This window comes from Bubalus kerabau, chromosome 20, assembly GCF_029407905.1.
Source record: "Bubalus kerabau isolate K-KA32 ecotype Philippines breed swamp buffalo chromosome 20, PCC_UOA_SB_1v2, whole genome shotgun sequence".
Taxonomy (NCBI): domain Eukaryota; kingdom Metazoa; phylum Chordata; class Mammalia; order Artiodactyla; family Bovidae; genus Bubalus; species Bubalus kerabau.
Genome location: NC_073643.1, coordinates 10,904,414 through 10,926,342, shown reverse-complemented (window position 1 = coordinate 10,926,342; position 21,929 = coordinate 10,904,414). Strand labels below are relative to the sequence as shown.

At 38.4% G+C, this 21,929-nt stretch overlaps 1 long non-coding RNA gene across 2 annotated transcripts in view; it reads right to left on the bottom strand.

The window, feature by feature from the left end:
• Positions 1 to 21,929, bottom strand: part of LOC129634750 (uncharacterized) — a 307,884-nt gene that overhangs the window by 241,599 nt on the left and 44,356 nt on the right. Inside the window, exons 2-3 of one of the 2 annotated variants that reach the window (XR_008705867.1) lie at positions 19,822 to 19,929; positions 13,260 to 13,399 (exon numbers count right to left, since the gene is read on the bottom strand). This is a non-coding gene — a long non-coding RNA (uncharacterized LOC129634750). Of the gene's footprint in view, positions 1 to 13,259; positions 13,400 to 19,821; positions 20,904 to 21,929 lie in introns of those variants that run through there. The other variant, XR_008705866.1, reaches the window with a different exon arrangement.

Here is a 21,929-nt window from a genome sequence, read left to right as displayed (position 1 = left end):
TGCCCACTTTTGCCACTTTAAACATAGCTTTGGAAGTCATAGCCACAGCAACCAGGGAAGAAAAGGAAATAAATAAATAAATTCAAATTGGAAAAGAAGTAAAAATGCCACTGTTTGAAGATGACATGATGCTTTATATAAAAAAATCCTAAAGATGCTATCAGAAAACAGTCAGAAGTCATCAATGAATTTGGTAAATTTGCAAGATACAAAATAAACACACAGAAATCTGTTGCATTTCTATCAGGTTGGTGCAAATTTTACACTGTTGAAATTTGCCATTTGATATTGGAAAACATTCTAAATAAATAAGGTTATGCTATACAACATTTTCATCTGCAATTCTTTTTTTTTTTTTTTTTCTCATCTGCAATTCTTGCTTTACGTTTTGCTAATGACATTATTTGCTGTTGATACTTATTTTAGACTATAGCAATTATGTTAGACAAAAAGCAAATTCAAGCAGTTTTCTTATTTTTGTTCAAAATGAGTCGTGAAGCAGAGGAGACAACTCACAACATCAACAATGCATTTGGCCCAGGAACTACTAACCAAGTACAGCGCAGCGGTGGTTCAGGAAGTTCTGTACGAGAGCCTTGAAGACGAGGAGCATAGTGACCAGCCATCAGAAGCTGACAAAGACTGAGAGCCATCATCGGAGCTGAACTTCTTACAAGTACACAAGAAGTTTCCAAAGAACTCAGCGTACAGTACTTCATAGTGGTTTGGAATTTGAAGCAAATTAGAAAGGTGAAAAAGCTTAATAAGTGGGTGCCTCATGAGCTGGCTGTCAACCAAAAAAACTGTTGTTTTGAAGTGTCATCTTCTCTTATTTATGTAACAACAGTGAACAATTTTTGATTGGATTGTTAAATACAATGACAAGTGATGTAACAACCAGTTATGACCAGCTCAGTGGTTGAACTGAAAAGAAGCCCCAAAGCACTTTGTAAAGCCAAACTTGCACCAAAAGAAAGGTCATGGTCACTGTTTGGTGGTCTGCTGCCCATCTGATCCCCTATAGCTTTCTGAGTCTCATTGAAACCATAACATCTGAGAAGTATGCTCAGCAAATTGATGAGATGCACCAAAAACTGCAACGCCTGTAGCCTGTACGAGTCAACAGAAAGGGCCCAACTGCTCTGCTCAACAACATCTGACTGCAGGTCACACAACCAACGCTTCAAAAGATGAAAGAATTGGGCTATGAAGTTTTGCTTCACCTGCCATATTCACTCAACCAGCTATCACTTGTTCAAGCATTTCAACAACTTTTTGCAGGGAAAATGCTTCCACAGCCAGCAGGATGCCGAAAATGCTTTCCAAGAGTTCATTGTATCTTGAAGCACAGATTTTTATGCTACAGCAATAACCAAACTTATTTCTCATTGCCAAAAATGTGATGATTGTAATGGTTTCTATTTTGACTAATAAAGATGTGTTTGAGCCTAGTTATAATGATTTAAAATTCACAGTCAAAAATCATAATTACATTTACATCAACTTAATATACACCAATAATAAAAGATCATAAAGAGAATTAAAGAAACAATCTCATTTAACATCACGTCAAGAAGAATAAAATACCTAGGGATAAACCTATCAAAGGAGGCAAAAGACTTCTACCAGAAAACTGTAAGACACGGACAAAACAAACTGAAGATGACACAAACAAATGGAAACATAAGCCACGTTCTTGGATTGAAAGAATCAATATTATCAAGATGGCTATACTACCCAAGGCAATCTACAGATTCAATGCAATCCCTATCAAGTTACCAATCACATTTTTCACAGAACTAGTCTAAAAAAATCTTCAAATTAGTATGGAGACACGGAAGACCACAAATAGCCAAACCAATCTTAAGAAAAACGGACCTGGAGGAATCAGGCTCCCTTACTTCCGTCTATACTACAAACCTTCAGTCACTGAAATAGCGTGATACTGGCACAAAAACAGAAATATAGATCAATGGAACAGGACAGAAATCCCAGAAATAAATCCACATACCTATGGTCAATTAATCTATGACAAAGGAGAGAACACTACACAATTGAGAAAAGACAGTTTCTTCAATAGATGGTGCTGGGGAAGCTGGACAGTAAAAGAATGAAATTAGGATATTTTTAATACCATACACAAAAGTAAATTCAAAATGGATTTAAGACCTAAATGTGAGACTGAATACTATAAAACTCTTAAGAAGAAAATACAGGCAGAGCACTTTGTGACATAAATTGCATCAAGATCTTCTTTGATCCATCTCCTAGAGTAAAGGAAATAAAAATGAAAATATTAAGCTTTTGCACAGCAAAGGAAACCATAAACAAAAAGAGAACCCATAGGATGGGAAAAAATATTTGCAAACAATGAGATGAACAAGGCATTAATTTCCAAAATTTACAATTTGTGAAGCTCAATATAAAAACTAAAAATAAATAATTGGACAGAGGACCCAAGAGACATTTCTCCAAAGAAGACATAGAGATGGCCAATAAGCACATGAAAAGATGTTCAATATTGCTAATTATTAGAGAAATGCAAATCAAAATTACAATGAGGTATCACCTCACATGGGTCATAACAGTCATCATGAAAAAGTCTACAAATAACAAATACTAGAGAGGGTGTGGAGAAAAGGGAACCCTCTTACACTGTTGGTGGGAATGTAAATTGGTACTGATACTATGGAGAACAGTATGCAGGTTCCTTAAAACAGTAAAAATAGAGCTACCATATAGGCCAGCAATCCAGAGGAAAACATGGTTCAAAAGCACACATGCACCCCAACATTCACTGTAGCACTTTTTACAATAGCCAAGACATGGAAGCAACCGAACTGGTTATTGGCAGATGAATGGATAAAGAAGATGTGGTGTATATACAAACAAATACACTCCCCCCCACTCACACACACATGATGGAATATTACTCAGTCATCAAAATGAGTGAAATATACCATTTTCAGCAAAACGAATGAACCTGGAAATTATCATACAAAGTGCATAACTTAAGTTAGAGAAAGACAAATATTATATGATATCATTTATATGCACTCAATATGCCAGCAAATTTGGAAAACTCAGCAGTGGCCACAGACTGGAAAAGGTCAGTTTTCATTCCAATCCCAAAGAAAGGCAATGCCAAAGAATGCTCAAACTACCGCACAATTGCACTCATCTCACACACTAGTAAAGTAATGCTCAAAATTCTCCAAGCCAGGTTTCTGCAATATGTGAACCATGAACTTCCAGATGTTCAAGTTGGTTTTAGAAAAGGCAGAGGAACCAGAGATCAAATTGCCAACACCCATTGGATCATCAAAAAAGCAAGAGAGTTCCAGAAAAATATCTATTTCTGCTTTATTGACTATGCCAAAGCCTTTGACTGAGTGGATAACAATAAACTGTGGAAAATTCTGAAAGAGATGGGAATACCAGACCACTTAACCTGCCTCTTGAGAAACCTGTATGCAGGTCAGGAAGCAACAGTTAGAACTGGACATGGAACAACAGACTGGTTCCAAATAGGAAAAGGAGTACGTCAAGGCTGTATATTGTTACCCTGCTTATTTAACTTATATGCAGAGTATATCATGAGAAATGCTGGGCAGGAGGAAGCACAAGCTGGAATCAAGATTGCCGGGAGAAATATCAATAACCTCAGATATGCAGATGACACCACCCTTATGGCAGAAAGTGAGGAAGAAGTAAAGAGCCTCTTGATGAAGGTGAAAGAGGAGAGTGAAAAAGTTGGCTTGAAGCTCAACATTCAGAAAACTAAATTATGGAATCCAGTCCCATCACTTCATGGTAAATAGATGGGGAAACAGTGGAAACAGTGGCTGGCTTTATTTTTCTGGGCCCCAAAATCCCTGCAGATGGTGACTGCAGCAATGAAATTAAAAGACGCTTACTCCTTGGAAGGAAAGTTATGACCAACCTAGACAGCATATTAAAAAGCAGAGACATTACTTTGCCAACAAAGGTCCATCTAGTCAAGGCTATGGTTTTTCCAGTGGTCATGTATGGATGTGAGAGTTGGACTGTGAAGAAAGCTGAGTGCCGAAGAATTGATGCTTTTGAACTGTGGTGTTGGAGAAGACTCTTGAGATTCCCTTGGACTGCAAGAAGATCCAACCAGTCCATCCTAAAGGAGATCAGTCCTGGGTATTCATTGGAAGGAATGATGTTGAAGCTGAAACTCCAATACTTTGGCCACCTGATGTGAAGAGCTGACTCATTTGAAAAGACCCTGATGCTGGGAAAGATTGAGGGCAGGAGGAGAAAGGGATGACAGAGGATGAGATGGTTGGATGGCATCACCAACTCAATGGACATGGGTTTGTGTGGACTCCAGGAGTTGGTGATGGAGAGGGAGGCCTGGCATGCTGCGATTCATGGGTCACAAAGACTCAGACACGACCTAGCGACTGAACTGAACTGAATATGCAGAAAGAATCTAAAAAATACAATGCAACTGAACTTACAAAAGAGAAACAGATTCAACCGCTTGGAGAAAGAACTTACGGCTACAAGGGGGGAAAAGTTTGGGAGGGTGGGTTGGGAATTTGGGATTGACATATACACCATACTATTCCCAGGTGGCTTAGCAGTAAATAATCCACCTGCCAATGCAGGATATGTGGGTTCGATCCCTGGGTTGGGAAGAACCCCTGGAGAAGGAAATGACAACCCACTCCAGTATTCTTGCCTGGAGAATCCCACGGACAGAGGAGCCTGCTGGGTTACAATCGATGGGGTCACAAAGAGTCATATATGACTGAATGACTAAACAACAACAAATATACAAAACAGATAACCAACAAGGACCTACTATATAGCACAAAGGACTCTGCTCAATACTCTTGAATAACCTAAATGAGAAAAGAATTTGAAAAAGAATATATAATGCATATATAGAAGTCAAACATTTTGCTGTCCTCCTGAAATGAACACAACATTGGTATTTAACTAGATTTCAATATAAAATTAAAAATTTAAATTTTTCTAAAAAAGAAAAAATTAACATTCTCACCTAAGCTTAGGCAGAAATTGTCTCCATGGAAACCATCTAAACATGCACATCATGGAAGCATTAAATCAAGTATACCTTAAAGAATACACAGACACTCAACACTGCTTGTGGGAAATGAAAATCTCCTTTTAAGATTTTAACTGCATAGCCATGAGTTATTTTAGCAATTGTGAATGATTTATCAAAAATAGTTTAAATGAAACATCATATATTATTTAAGAAATTCATTTGATGTTTTTCAAATGTGCTTAATACATTCAATATGACTCTTTAATCTGGTTTTTAAAAGATGTTTTATAAATGTATACCATCAAAATGTATATCATCAAATATGATATTGACTAAAAATAAACTTGATAATCAAATCTCCAAAGTGATTAATTTTCTCAGTAAGCACAGGTGCATAAAATATGCTGTCCTGCAAATATGTTCTCCCCTTCTGAGGTTTACCTTTTGCTCTCTGAGTGGTATTTATTATGATCACGAGTTATTGAATTTTATGTAGTCTAAAATACCATTTTGGGCTCTGTTGTACTTGTTTCATTCAGTATTATCAATTTTCATACAATGAATTTAAAACTCTATTCATACTGACATAGATAGTCAATATCCCCAATTATTCTAAAGCAAAAAATCCATGGGTTATTCCCCTCCTTTTACTCTCCCAAATTAATTTTTGGATTTAGGATCATACAAGGGATCAGACTGCCACATAAAATGAACAAGAACCAGAGGCTAAGCCAGTATCAAACTGTACTACTAATTCCAAGAATACAAACAGTTTAAAAGAAGAGGAAAGGGAGGAGACATCCAGGGCCTCCAAGGCTGTGCAATTCCTTTTTTTCCGCATCAAGACACTCTCTGGGTCAAGATAAACATATGGGTCTAAAGCAAGGTGTGCAGTAATGACATGTCTCCATATAATACTCAGAGCACCCAGAACTTAGAATGTCCTACAGTTGAAGCTCAGTGAATATCTGTTGGATGAATGGAGCACAGAGAAGCTCAATAATTCCTCTATGTCCTGTGGTTGGTAAGAAGGCAGGATATGAACCCAGTAAACCTAACTCAGAGCTCAAAGATTAACCAAATAAGCATTATGTTAAATCTATCTCAATAATGCACATCCCTAAAATCAGCAACTTTAACTTTAATTATATCCTCAGTATGGAATTAGTGATACGGGCAAACTTGGCTAGGACAAGAACAATTTTGATTTTGTGTGTGTGTGTCTTAATGTTTTCTTCATTGTAAAGCTAACCTTAGTGTTTCAAAATGAAATGTTTTTAGATGAATATTTTAAGGCAGACTTCAGCATGTTTTCTAATTTTATGCAGAAGTCACATGTACATTAGTATAAAGAATAATTATTAATAATCCATAATCTGAATGTTTGTATGGAAAAGAGAATAAGATCTGGAGAATGGAAAGATAGAGTTGCTTCATATTAATGTATTATTAACAACTTCATATAAACAGATGATTAATATTTCTACAAACCAGCTTTATATTCAATGTTTCAGTTGGTTTTCCAAAGTGCAAAACAAAGATGACACTATTACATTCATAAGAGCAATGTTTCCTGTGTCAGAAGTCACTGTGATACTTTCTGGCCTGTCTGGTGCACTTCTTATGAAGGTTGTATTTATTCTGCCTGTTGAGGTGAAAGATGTAATAATAAAACTGTCATGGGTAGGAAACTGTCCTAAGACTGCGTTATAAAATGCTGCGGAATGAAGTGGGCTCTTGTCCTTTCTTCAATCATGACCAGCACCGGAGTTACCAAGCTGAAGTCTTAGCAAAGCACTTGTAGGCATCTCTAGGCTAGCTGCACCTGCTCAGCTAAATATTCTTTGCAAAGGAAAGAGAGATGAAATTTGAAACTAGAGACAGGCATATACATTGGGAGCTGTAATTAATAATGATATGAGTAATGACAGCAATGTTCATGATGGTGATAAGGCCCGCAATTATTCCCACCATTAACACAGCAGTTTATCCATGCCCAGCACTGTGCTGATGGGTTAGAGTATCTGACTTAATTCGTACCTTTAGGGCTGGATATTATTACAACTATTTCAATAATGAGGAAACCAAGAAAATAAATAATAGTAGTGGATTGAAAGCCATACATAAAATTAATATCAGGAGTCCAGTGGATATACATAAGTATTTGAATAAATACATACATACATAGGGGAGAGAGAAAGTTCTTCCTTAAAGAAGAATTCCAAATGTAGAATGAATAATGGAATAAAAAATTATAAGTAGAACTCCATGTTAATGATTGCTAGGGGCATGATTTAATGATGGATGATAAAATTAGTGGGTAAAAGTTTGAGGAGAAACATGATATTTGCTAGTCTCAAAGTATATCCTCAATTATTTATCAACTGCAAATGGGAAAATATAAAATTTACAGTGGAGAAACTCAATAAGCACCACTTTTACCAAGTGATAGTAGAAATATAACCAGTAATGAAGCATATTGACAACATGTTACCTGATTTAATACTTAAAAGGACATGTCGCTTCTGTGGTATTATTTTAAAAAGATATAATTTTCATCTACTCATGAGAAATGTCCAGGTTCACTTTCACTGAGGGATAGTCTACAAAGTATTGTCCAGTTCTCTTCAAAAATGTCAAATTTATAAAAGATAATGGGAAGTAAGTATCACAGATTGGAAGGAAAAACTAAATGCCAATTCAGGAACCATGGAAAAGAAAAACAGATCTTAATAATGGGTGAAATCCAAATAAAGTCTTTAGTTGACAATATTTGTGCAGACAAAGATTTCCTAGTTTCTATTATTGTACCTGGGAAATGCAAGAAGTTCACATTAGGAGAAGCTGGGTAAGGGTATATGGGTTATCCATATGCTCTACCAGAGCCAGGCTCCTCTGTCCGTCGGATTATCCTGGAGGGCTACAGTGCATGCGGTCACAAAAGAGTCGGATAGAGACCAAACAACAACAACAAGAAGACATTATGCTAAGTAAAATAGTTCAGTCACACAAGAGGAAATACCACATGATACCACTTAAACAAGGAATCTAAAAAGTGACATGCTTGGAAGTGGAGAGCAGAATGGTGGTTATGGGGGAGGTGGAATGACGAGGTACTGGTCGAAGAGAACAAAATTTCAGTCACGCAAGATAAAGGAGTCCTAGAGGTCTTCTGCATAGCATGGTGCCTATAGTTAGCAAACCGTATTGTGTAAGTAAAATTTGCCAAGAGGATAGAGCAAAGTATGTTATGTTCTTATCATATACAAATAAAAATAAAGACAGAAGAAATTCTGGTAGTAAGTGGATGCTTATGATCTTGATTGTGGTGATGGTTTCACAGCCTATGCTTATCTCCAAACTCATAAAACTGTATACATTAAATACGAACTTTTCATATGTCAATGATATCTCAATAAAGTGGTCTTAAAAAATAACCTATCAAAGTATCAACCAAGAAAATCCAAAAGTCTAAGTTCTAATAAAAGCTGTGAAACTTGAGTGGTTAAGAACACTGTGTAACTCCAAATCTGATGAAATTACTAATGATAACCTACAAAACACAAAAACAGATCTGGTAGATAAAGTTCTAGCTATAAATGAAAATCCTCATCAGGAAGAGACCACCCTAATTAATCTGTGATCCACCCTGGATCTCTCTGATTACTAGGAGATAGAATACAACCCAATTTCTTTATTCAGATCACCATCCACAACTCCTCTGATTCTCAGGTTTTCAGGGATCTGTTCATAAGTTATTGTGTCTCACCCCTTCAGCAAACAAAATGAGTTCATTCATTGATTCATTAACTCCTATCTTCACTCATTGATTGAGAACCTTCCATGTGATAGTTCTATAAGTAGTACGTGAATACAAAAGTTAATTTGTGTTCTAGTGGGAAAATACAGAAACTGAGAGATAGCTACAGTCACATGCTGTTAAGTGCTATAATACACTGATATTATGTTGAATAGTATTAAGAGCTACAATGTTATGGACCAGCTCAGTGGTGGTACTTAGCAGAGAAGATTTCTTAAATATAAGCTGAAGCATCAGGGAACATTTTCTATTAGAGGGGCCATCTAAGAGGTGAATAAGGTCATCATCTAACCTTTCTCCTCTCAGTTATACAGCATGGTTGTCAGAAGATGGCATGGTTTGGATTTAATATTTCAGGTGTGAGTCACTTAAGGGGCAGAGTAAGTTAAATGTAAGAATATTAAGAACTGGGGCATCAGGCATTGAACAGGTGTTGCATGTGTAAAAGTTGAATTACCCAGAGTCATGGTAGGACCTGAAATGGAATCCATGACAGCAATCCAGGAGACTAAGAATTGACCAATCCAGCTGGTGACCTGAGGTTAAATGAGTCAGAGCTTAAAGGGTAGAGGGTGGTAAGTTTAGAATCCAATGTATCCATTTACTTGAAGGTGAAGGAGAAAAGGTCTAGAACTGTGATGTTTAATGCTGTGGACACTAGCCATTTGGGGCCATTCAATTTCAATTAATAAAATAAAACCTAAAAATTACTTCTTAAGTTACACCAAACAAGTGTTCCACAGTCACATTTAGCTTGTGGCTACCATGTTGGACCATGGAGTAGGAAATGGCAACCCACTCCAGTATTCTTGCCTGGAAAATTCCATGGACAGAGGAGCCTGGCGAGCTATAGTCCATGGGGTCACGAAGAGTCAGATGCGACTGGGAGCCTGTGCACGCACATCACGTTGGACAGCATGGAAATACAGGCAACACTTCCATCATAGCACAAAGTCCTCTAGAAAAAAACCTGATGAAAAACTCCAATCTACCTCCAGAGCCTGGGGAAGATGAAGTACAAAAGCATGAGCAGCACAAGCCTGGGATAACTTCAGGAGGCAAATGTCCTCATCAGAGAAAAACATAGATGTTAATACCAGAAGGAGGAGAGAAATCTCAAGCTGTTACGGAGCGGAAAAGCGGGTGTCTTTGGGCCCCATTTAAAGTCTTGGGATGGAGGAGCTAGGGACACAAGACACAAAGACTTAGAAGAGTTTGGGCCAGGAGGTGAGGGAGGAAAGAGCCCAGCAGAGGACAGAAAGACTGACAAGGATGTCAGGATGTGTCCAAATTGATTTATCTCTGGATGATTGTGATGTAAAGGGCTCAGATCTAAACTGAGAGCCCTCCCAGGGGAGGCATGTTCCATGTGAATAGAGCCATAAAAGGGCCCTCTCTGCATGTTAAACTATAACAGCCTTTCCTGGGGACAAGGTAATCATTGAAAAGTGTCAATCTCTCTACCAAGACAGCTCTCAGGGGGTTAGCCAAAAGCCACAAAGCTCCCAAGCCTCCTGTCAAATGCTTTAGATTGACCAGAAATATGGTCATTTTGTAAGTTATAAAACACACAGATATTTCTTAATCATGAATGTTTAATATTATAGAGAACTGAATTAAGACACTGTAAATTCTACTTAATGCTTGGAGATTATCTGAATTTACTCGTCATTAGCCTGGAAAATCTTGCAAGACACTTCCCCTCAAAATCATTTGATGCCTTTTGTTTTATTTTTTTCAACATTCAGTGACTTATCAAATTTTTATTGAATCTCTCTTTGTGAAGGGCTTTGTGCTGAACATTTTTTCACTTGGATAATCTTACTTAATTCTCACAATACCCTCATGGAATATCACTATGCCCACTTGAGAGAGGAGGAATGTGAGGGTCAGAAGTAAGTTAATTCCTTACCTCTTCTAGGTAGAAACAACTACGTAGGATCTTCTATGTAGAAATGACTCATGATTATGACTCAGGTAGTCTTGATTCAAAAGTATATAACCCATTTATTCATTTAGTGAACAAATGTTCTGTTGTTGCTGTTTTTTTTTTGTTGTTTTTTTTTTTTTTTTTTTTGAGTGCAAATCATACATGCCAAGCCTTGTTCTAGATGCTGGAGATATACCAGTGAACAAAATGAAGCCCTGCTGTCTGTGAGAGTCAACAGATGAATTTAAAAAGATAGATAACTTTAAAAGGATAGTGTCTGTGAGGTTAAGTGTTGTGAAGAACATGAAAAATGTAAGAGAGGTAAACTGTTGGAAGGGGTAATGTTTTATATAAGTGAAAAAACTCTCAGAGGAGTTTACATTTAAGCAGAGACCTGAAAGGAAGAAAGGAGTGAACTATGAACCCACTGGGGAAAGTGGGTATGTGGCAGAGAAAAGGCAGGCCAGGGTGGGTGGAAATCAGAGAATAACAGGAAGCAGAGGAGCAGATGTAGAGAGATAAGGGAGTCAGGGACACTGGCATCTTATAAGCCATTCTAAGGGCTCTGGATTTCCTGAGAGGGACCGGAGCCCTTGGGGGGTTGGAGCAGAGGGTACAGTGATGGATGACATATTTCAAGTAGCCTCCCTCTGGCTGTCCTGATGAGAACTGAATCAAGGGAGTAACATGAAAGAAGAGACCACTATAGAGTAACTATAATCATCCACAGAAGACCCAACAATGGCTCCGGCCAGTCCTAGAGGAGGAAACGGCAACCTGCTCCAGCATGCTTGCCTGAGAAATCCCATGGACAGAGGACTGCGGTGGGCTACAATCAGTGGGGTCACAAAGAGTCGGACACAACTGAGCATGCGTGCACGCCAGCTGCAAAGGATGAGAAGAGGTCATTTCTAGACATGCCATGAAGGGTGAATAGAGACGATACTGCAGATGGATTGAATGAGGAGAGAGAAAACCAAGAATCAAAGTTGACTCCAAGTTCTAAACTGATCTAAACCAAGAACTGTCTGGTTTGATGATTTGATTTATAAAGATGGGGCAAAACGGTAGAATCATGTATAGTGATGAGAGGACATCAAGATACTGTCAAGGGGATTATGCCTCTATCATTATAAGTGATAAAAAAATCTCAATTAACTTACTAGGCAAAACTTTCTCACATAAATCATACCAATGTTTTGTTAGGTCAGTCTCCCAATACAAAAAAAAAAAAAAAGCAAGCAAAAAGAAATAAAGGAGACCTTACCAAACTTGTAAGCAAAGAAACAATTAATGAAATAAAATGACAACCTATAGAATGGGAGAAAATATTTGCAAATGATGTGACCAACAAGGACTTAATTTCCAAAATATACAGACAGCTCATACAATTCAGTAACAAAAAAAAAACCAAACAATCCATCAAAAAATGGGCATAAGATCGTAAATAGATATTTCTCCAAAGAAGTAACATGGATGGCCAATAAGCGCATGAAAAGATGCTTAACACTGCTAATTGCTAGAGAAATGCAAATAAAAACTACAATGAGGTGCCACCTCACGTTGGTCAGAGCGGCCATTGTTAAATGCCTACAAGTAACAAATGCTGGAGAAGATGTGGAGAAAAGAGAACCCTCCCACACTGCTGGTGGGAATGGAAATTGGTGCAGCCACCATGGAAAACAGTTACGGAGGTTCTTCAAAAATCTAAATAGAGTTGCCATTTGATTAATAATCCCACTCCTGGACATATATCTCGACAAAACTATAATTTGAAAAGATACATGCACCCCTGTGTTCGTGGCAAAACTGTTTAAAATAGCCAAGACATGGAAACACCCTAAATATTCATCAACAGATGAATAAAGATGTGATATATAGTGTGTATACATGTGTGTATATATACATACATATTCACACATATACACACATACATGTATGTATTCATACACATACATGTATAAACACAGTGGAATATTACTTGGTCATAAAAATGAAATAATGTCATTTGCAGCTACATGGATGGACCTAAAGATTATCATACTAAGGGAAGTAAGTCAGAAAGAGAAAGAAATACCACACAATATCATTTATATGTGGAGTAGAAAATATGAAACACATGAACTTATCTATGAACAGAAACAGACTCAAAGACACAGAGAATAGACTTGTGATTGTGGAGGGGATGTGAGTGATGGACTGGAGCCTGGATTAGTAGATGCTTCCTGTTATATGCAGAATAGACAAACAATAAGATCCTACTGTATAGCATGGGGAACTCTACACAATATCCTAAAATAAACAAAAATGGGAAAGAATATGAAAAATAATTTACATATATATCATATAGATATGAACAACTGAATCATTTTGCTGTATACTAGAAACTAACACAACATCAAAAATCAATTGTATTTCAATAAAATAATTTTTTTTAAAAACAGGATTTCAGTGCTCTTTACCTAAATGAACCATGTTATGCTGCCTGTGGTTGGAATGATGGTTTCAGTCTATGAAATTCTCAGCAACTCAGGTTCCTTTTAGCACGAGTGGGTATGAGCTTCATCCTCAAGTTTGCAACTGCACATGCTCAATCCAACCACTAGAAAAGATTAAAAAGGAAAGAATGAAATAGAACATAGTGTTCATGACAGAACTTCATTCACAGAAAAAATAAATTAAAAAGTTCTCTGAATTTGTCACATGATACTTCACTTGATATATCATTGGTGAGAATATAATCACACTGACATATACAAATACAAGACCTACAAGAATATATTGATAGATAGATAGATATGTATATATACAAATAACATATATATATATATATATATATATTTCTAAATGGGTATATGCCTAACTCTGAAGTCAGTATTGTAGAAGGGAGGAAGACATATGTAGAAGGAAAGGCAGAGGGAACTGCAAACTTCATGAACCACTGCAGAGAACAACATTAGACCTGGGAGATTATCTATGTACCTATTGTACCTATCTATCTATCAATCAACCCATCAATCAATTGATTGCAGAAAGCAAACAAAAGGGATGGGATTACTTTTCTTAAGGGCATATGTGTAAAACATGGGTAGTATATTCTAAATGAGGGCACAGTCCTTACTGTGGTAAGGTAGTGGACATTACCCATTTCCACTATCTCAAATAAATTCAACTCTTAAAAGTCTATCATTTCAGCTGTTTTTTTTTCTTTCATGTACTGTATTTATTAAACACACACACACTTGCATACATATTTAACTGAACAAGAAGTTGCATTAAATAATATTTGCCTTTACCAGGAGAGATACATGCTTGTATTTTTCCTTTCCTTTCCTCTTCATCTCTTTCCTTTCACTTTTTTATTTCCTTTCTTTCATTTCTCCTTTCTTTACTTTTCTAGTAAGTTTATTACATTAAAATGGTAAACATAGACCAATGGAATAAAGGAGTCCAGAAATGTGATATATATAGCCATATATATGATCAACTCATTTTCTGCAATAGGGCAAAGGTAATTCAATGGAGAAATGACAGTCTTTTCAACAAGTAGTGCTGGGAGAAATGAATATTCATAAGCCAAATGAATGAATCGCAATTCATATATCACACCTTATACAAAAATTAACTCCAAGTAGATCATAAACCTAAACATAAAGCCTGAAACTATATAACTTCCTGAAGAAACCATAGGAGAAAATCTTTTTAACCTTGAGTTGAACAAAGACTTCTAAGATATAGTACAAAAGAGAGGTGCTCAAAATACACTGAATTTCAGTAAAATTAAGAGGAGCTGCTCTTTCAAAGACTGTTAAAAAAAATAATTAAAACAGGCCACAAACCAGGAGAAAATTATGTATTTAATAAAGGACTTGTATCTAGTATATAAAGACCTGTGAAAACACAACAAGAAGAAAATATAACACATTTTTTTAGATGAGCAAAATATATGAACAAAAACTATAGCAAAGCAGACATGTGAATGACAAACAGGGATATGAAAAAGGGTTCCACATTATTAGACATTACAGAATGTAAATTAAAATCAGAATAAGCAACTTCCACACATCTATTAGAATGACTAAAATAAAAGGATAAAAAAAAAACCCTGATTATTCCAACTGATGGTAAAAATGCAGAGCAATAGGAACTCTCTAATTTCCCTGATTGGAATGCAGATATGGTATCTATCCACGCAAAAGACTGGAAACAATCCAAGTGTTCCTCAAGCATAGAATGGATAAACCAACCATGGTCCATCTGTACAATGGAATACTAGTCAGCAGTTCAGTTCAGTTCAGTCACTCAGTCGTGTCCAACTCTTTGTGACCCCATGAATTGTAGCACGCCAGCCCTCCCTGTCCATCACCAACTCCCAGAGTTCACTCAAACTCATGTCCATCGAGTCAGTGACGCCATCCAGTCATCTCATCTTCTGTCGTCCCCTTCTCCTCCTTCCCCCAATCCCTCCCAGCATCAGGGTCTTTTCCAATGAGTCAACTCTTCACATCAGGTGGCCAAAGTATTGGAGTTTCAGCTTTAGCATCATTCCTTCCAAAGAACACCCAGGGCTGATCTCCTTTAGGATGGACTTGTTGGATCTCCTTGCAGTCCAAGGGACTCTCAAGAGTCTTCTCCAACACCACAGTTCAAAAGCATCAGTTCTTCAGTGCTCAGCTTTCTTCACAGTCTAACTCATATCCATACATGACCACTGGAAAAACCATAGGCTCGACTAGACGTATCTTTGTTTCCAAAGTAATGTCTCTGCTTTTGAATATGCTACCTAGGTTGGTCATAACTTTCCTTCCAAGGAGTAAGCGTCTTTTAATTTCATGGCTGCAATCACCATCTACAGTGATTTTGGAGCCCAAAAAAATAAAGTCTGACACTGTTTCCACTGTTTCCCCATCTATTTCCCATGAACTGATGGGACCGGATGCCATGATCTTAGTTTTCTGAATGTTGAGCTTTAAGTCAACTTTTCACTCTCTTCTTTCACTTATCAAGAGGCTTTTTAGTTCCTCTTCACTTTCTGCCATAAGGGTGGTGTCATCTGCATATCTGAGGTTATTGATATTTCTCCCGGCAATCTTGATGCCAGCTTGTGCTTCTTCCAGCCCAGCGTTTCTCATGATGTACTTTGCATATAAGTTAAATAAGCAGGGTGACAATATACAGCCTTGACGTACTCCTTTTCCTATTTGGAACCAGTCTGTTGTTCCATGTCCAGTTCTAACTGGTGCTTCCTGACCTGCATATAGGTTTCTCAAGAGGCAGGTCAGGTGGTCTGGTATTCCCATCTCTTTCAGAATTTTCCACAGTTTGCTGTGATCCACACAGTCAAAGGCTTTGGCATAGTCAATAAAGCAGAAATAGATATTTTTCTGGAACTCTCTTGCTTTTTCGATGATCCAGCGGACGTTGACCATTTGATCTCTGGTTCCTCTGCCTTTTCTAAAACCAGCTTGAACATCAGGAAGTTCACAGTTCACGTATTGCTGAAGGCTGGCTTGGAGAATTTTGAGCGTTACTTTACCAGCGTGTGAGATGAGTGCAATTGTGCAGTAGTTTGAGCATTCTTTGGCATTGCCTTTCTTTGGATCGGAATGAAAACTGACCTTTTCCAGTCCTGTGGCCACTGCTGAGTTTTCCAAATTTGCTGGCATATTGAGTGCAGCACTTTCACAGCATCATCTTTCAGGATTTGAAATAGCTCAACTGGAATTCCATCACCTCCACTAGCTTTATTCATAGTGATGCTTTCTAAGGCCCACTTGACTTCACATTCCAGGATGTCTGGCTCTAGCTGAGTGATCACACCATTGTGATTATCTGGGTCGTGAAGATCTTTTTTGCATAGTTCTTCTGTGTCTTCTTGCCACGTCTTCTTAATATCTTCTGCTTCTGTTAGGTCCATACCATTTCTGTCCTTTATCGAGCCCATCTTTGCATGAAATGTTCCCTTGGTATCTCTAATTTTCTTGAAGAGATCTCTAGTCTTTCCCATTCTGTTGTTTTCCTTTATTTCTTTGCATTGATCGCTGAGGAAGGCTTTCTTATCTCTCCTTGCTATTCTTTGGAACTCTGCATTCAGATGCTTATATCTTTCTTTTTCTCCCTTGCTTTTCACTTCTCTTCTTTTCAAAGCTATTTGTAAGGCCTCCTCAGACAGCCATTTTGCTTTTTTCCATTTCTTATCAATGGGGATGGTCTTATCCCTGTCTCCTGTACAAAAGATTACTGACAATATGATTCTCTATAACATCATTTATATGACATTGTTGCAAAAGTAGAACTATAGGGACAGAAAATAGTTCAATGGTTTCCAGGGACTGGGGATGGGGGAAGAGTTGACTACAAATGCAGTTGTAAGAATCTGGTAGGTGAAATTTTCTGCATCTTAATTGTGCTGGTGGTCACACAGCTATTTGTATTTGTCAATATCACATGGCTTACTAGCTAGAAAGGGTGTATTTTACTGGATTAGATATACCTAAAAAAAAAAAAACAAAAAAGCCCTGTGATGGTTAATTTTATGTATCAACTTGCCTGTGCTAGGATGCCTAGATGGATGGTAAAACATTGTTTCAGGGGTTATCTGTGAGGGGGTTTCCAGAAGTATTTGAATCAAAATCCAAAGGCCCATCCATATTGTTGCAAATGACAGAATTTATTTCATTATTGTGACTTAATAATATTCCATTACATGTATACATATATATATTCTTTATTCATCCACTAAAACAAGACTGGGAGCTGACTGTGGGCTCAGATCATGAACACCTTATTGCCTAGTTTAGACTTAAATTGAAGAATGTAGGGAAAACCACTAGACCATCCAGGTATGACCTAAATCAAATCCCTTATGATTACAAACTAGAAGTGACAAATAGATTCAAGGGATTAGATCTGCTAGACAGAATGCCTGAAGAACTATTGATGGATGTTTGTGACGCTGTACAGAAGGCAGGGATCAAGACAATCCCCGAGAAAAAGAAAGGCAAAATGGTTGTCTGAGGAGGCCTTACAAATAGCTGTGAAAAAAAGAGAAGCTAAAGGGAAAGGATAAAAGGAAAGATATAACCATGTGAATGCAGAGTTCCAAAGAATGGCAAGGAGAGATAAGACAGCTTTCCTCAATGATCCATGCAGAGAAATAGAGGAAAACAATAGAATGGGAAAGACTAGAGATCTCTTCAAGGAAATCAGAGATACCAAGGGAACATTTCATGCAAAGATGGGCACAATAAAAGACAGAAATGGTATGGACCTAACAGAGGCAGAAAAAATTAAGAAGGGGTGGCAAGAATACAGAGAAGAACTATACAAAAAAGATCTTCATGACCCAGATAATCACAATGGTGTGATCACTCAGCTAGAGCCAGACATCCTGGAATGTGAAGTCAAGTGGACCTTAGGAAGCATTGCCATGAACAAAGCTAGTGGAGGTGATGGAATTCCAGTTGAGATATTTCAAACCCTAAAAGATGATGTTGTGAAAGTTTTGCACTCAATAGTCCACAAATTTGGAAAACTCAGCAGTGGCCACAGGAAAAGGTCAGTTTTCATTCTAATCCCAAAGAAAGGCAGTGCCAAAGAATGTTCAAACTACCGCACAATTGCACTCATCTTACATGCTAGCAAAGTAATGCTCAAAATCCTCCAAGCCAGGCTTAACAGTACGTGAACCATGAACTTCCAGATGTTCAAGCTGGATTTAGAAAATGCAGAGGAACCAGAGATCAAATTGCCAACATTCATTGGATTATCTGACAAGCAAGAGAGTTCCAGAAAATCATCTATTTCTGCTATATCGACTATGCCAAATCCTTTGACTGTGTGGATCACAATAAACTGTGGAAAATTCTTAAAGAGATGGGAATACCAGACCATCTTACCTGACTCCTGAGGAATCTGTATGCAGGTCAAGAAGCAATAGTTAGAACTGGACATGAAACAGCAGACTGATTACAAATTGGGAAAGGAGTATGTCAAGGCTGTATACTGTCACTCGGCTTATTTAACTTATATGCAGAATACATTCATGCAAAATGCCAAGCTGGATGAAGCACAAGTTGGAATCAAGATTTCCAGGAGAAATATCAGTAACCTCAGATATGCAGATAACACCACCTTTTGGCAGAAAGCAAAGAAGAACTAAAGAGCCTCTTAATGAAAGCAAAAGAGAAGAGAGAAAAAGGAGGCTTAAAACTCAACATTCAGAAGACGAAGATCATGGCATCTGATCCCATCACTTCATGGCAGATAGATGGGGAAACAGTGGCTGACTTTATTTGGGGGGGCTCCAAAATCACTGCAGATATAAAATTAAAAGTCACTTGCTCCTTGGAAGAAAAGCGATGACCAAGCTAGACAGCATATGGTTTTCCCAGTAGTCATGTATGGAAGTGAGAGTTGGCCCATAAAGAAAGCTGAGCATGGAAAAATTGATGCTTTTGAACTGTGGTGTTGGAGAAGACTCTTGAGATTCCCTTGGACTATATGGAGGTTGAACCAGTCCATCCTAAATGGAATCAGTTCTGAATATCCATCGGAAGGACTGATGCTGAAGCTGAAACTCCAATTCTTTGGCCACCTGATGTGAAGAACTGACTCATTGGAAAAACCCTGATGCTGGGATAGATTGAAGGCATGAGGAGAAGGGGATGACAGAGGATGAAATGGTTGGATGGCATCACTGACTCGATGGACATGAGTCTGAGCAAGTTCCAAGAGCTGGTGATGGACAAGGAAGCCTGGTGTGCTGCAGTAGATGGGGTCACCAAGAATTGGACATGACTGAACGGCTGTACTGAACTGAACTGATTGGCACTTAGCTGTTGCCATATGCCGGCTGCTAAGAACGATGTCGCAGTAATCATGGGACTGCATGTATCTCTTTAATATTCTATTTTCATGTCTTTCCATTTCTCAGGATTGGATTTGCTGGATCACATGGTCGTTCAGTTTTTAATTTTTGGAGAAACCTCTATGTTGTTTTCCATAAGGACTGAATGAACTTACATTTCCAGGAAGAGAGAGCAATTGCCTGAGGCTGTTCTTCAGGGGACAGGTTCCAGGAACAGGCAGCAACAGTCTCCCAAGACAACTCCTAGGCCCCTCACTGCTTCCCTGCATGGCACAGAGGAACAAACAAGCCAGGTGCGATGGCATGGCGTGCTCAGGTTGTTGCAGCCTTGGACCTGACAGACATTAGAAGTCTTTGGCCTCCCAGAAGTCGATAGACTTGCAGCCTAAGCATTAGCAGTTAATTCTCCCACTCGGGCTTCAGGTGGTCCTGCCTCTTGCACTGCCACAGGCCAGAGCCTGGTCCTCCAATGCTGGGGGAGTGGCCAGGTCAAGCGGGTTGCTGCGCAGTCTCACTGGGGACGGCAGGAGGGGAGGCAGCCCTAGAAGTTGTGGACGCTTGGGAGGTGGCGTGAGCCAAACTCCTTGCTGAGTGAGGCTCCCAGGTGTTTCTTCTTCCAAGATTCTAAAAACTAACAAAATCCTGTGAGTTTTGGCTTCCTCTGGAAGTGGGGTTTTGGGAGGAGCCTTTGGGCCTGATTCTGCCTCTCTCTGGGCTACCTGGATGCTCAGCATATCTGAGCCCATCCTCTTCCTGCCCTTCCTGTGGTCTTATACTTATCGTCCCCTTCCATCGGCCCACAGACCCGAAGCCTCAAAATACATCCTGAAGGCTCCAGCCTGCAGACTCCTGTTTCCTTCTGGCAAACCCCAGGTATTATCACCAGTGGTCTAGAACACACTTAGTTAAATTCCAGGCCAGAGCTTCCCTGGTGGCTTGGTGGTAAAGAATCCTCCTGCCAATGCAGAAGACACCGGTTTGATCCCTGGTCGTGGAAAATCCCACATAACTCAGAGCAACTAAGCTGGTGAGTCACAATTATTGTGCTCTAGAGCCTGGGGACTTCAACTATTGAGCCCACCGGTGGCAAATACTGACACCTGTATGCCCTGAAACCATTTGCTCAGCAATAAGAGAAGCCACTGCAAAGAGAAGCCAATACACTGGAACTAGAGAGTGGCCCCCACTCAACGCAATTAGAGAAAAGGACCCCACAGCAACAAAGACCTATCACAGCCAAAAATAAGTAAAAACTAATTTAAAAAAAATTCCAGGCTACACACTTTTGGTTTGACTTTGATAACATGACCAGATAACAAAACTAATCTTTCTAATCCTTACTCTCCTCATCTGTAAACTGGGCATAATAGTATTGACCTCACTGTGGATATAAGAACTATGCAAAATAATATATGTAGAGTACAAAGTACAGGGCTTGCCACATTTTTACCAGGATGGCATTAATTTAAAACATCTTACAGGGCTTTTTAGACTTCCAAACATGTGAGGAAAATGAATGCATTCCAAGTGCAGAGAATTCCCTGGTGGTCCACATGTTAGGACTCCCAAATTTTCACAGCCAGAGCTCAGATTCAATCCCTGGTGGGAGAACTAGGATTCCACCAGCCAGACAGTGCAGTCCAAAGGAAAACAAAGATGTAAGTAAAAATGTCTGCATATATTCAAATATGCACTTAATATGCACACATACATATATAGATAGGTAATAAATATGTTTAAACATATCTACAAAACACAACTGTGTAAAAAGAAACCATGATGATTAAGATGATTTTTCTCTATGATACTGCTTCAGGATTATTTTACAAACTTATCTATATTTGTGTATTTTCTGAAGAAAACATGAATGACTCCTTTCTGTAAAAGCAATGAACACATTCCTTTACAAATGCTCTTCAAGATCCATTAATTGGATTTTAGGTCCTTTAATGGGGTGTGACCCACACTTTTCAAAATGCTGCTTTCTTTTGCCCTTCCATCTGTCACTAAATTTCTTCTCATATACTCCTCAACTCAGTAGATACTGAGCATTCGTGCCTCCAAGGACAGGGAACTGGCCACCTCCATGCCACTGAACTTCAATCAGGATTAATTATTAGACAGTTCTTCCTTATGAACCACACTGTTCTCTTCTATCTTTACTACCAGTGCTGACTCTACTTTCTGATGCTCGGGATAACAAAACTCATCTTTCTTCCATAGGCGAGTCCTTCACTTTTTAAAATATGCTTACTATATTCCC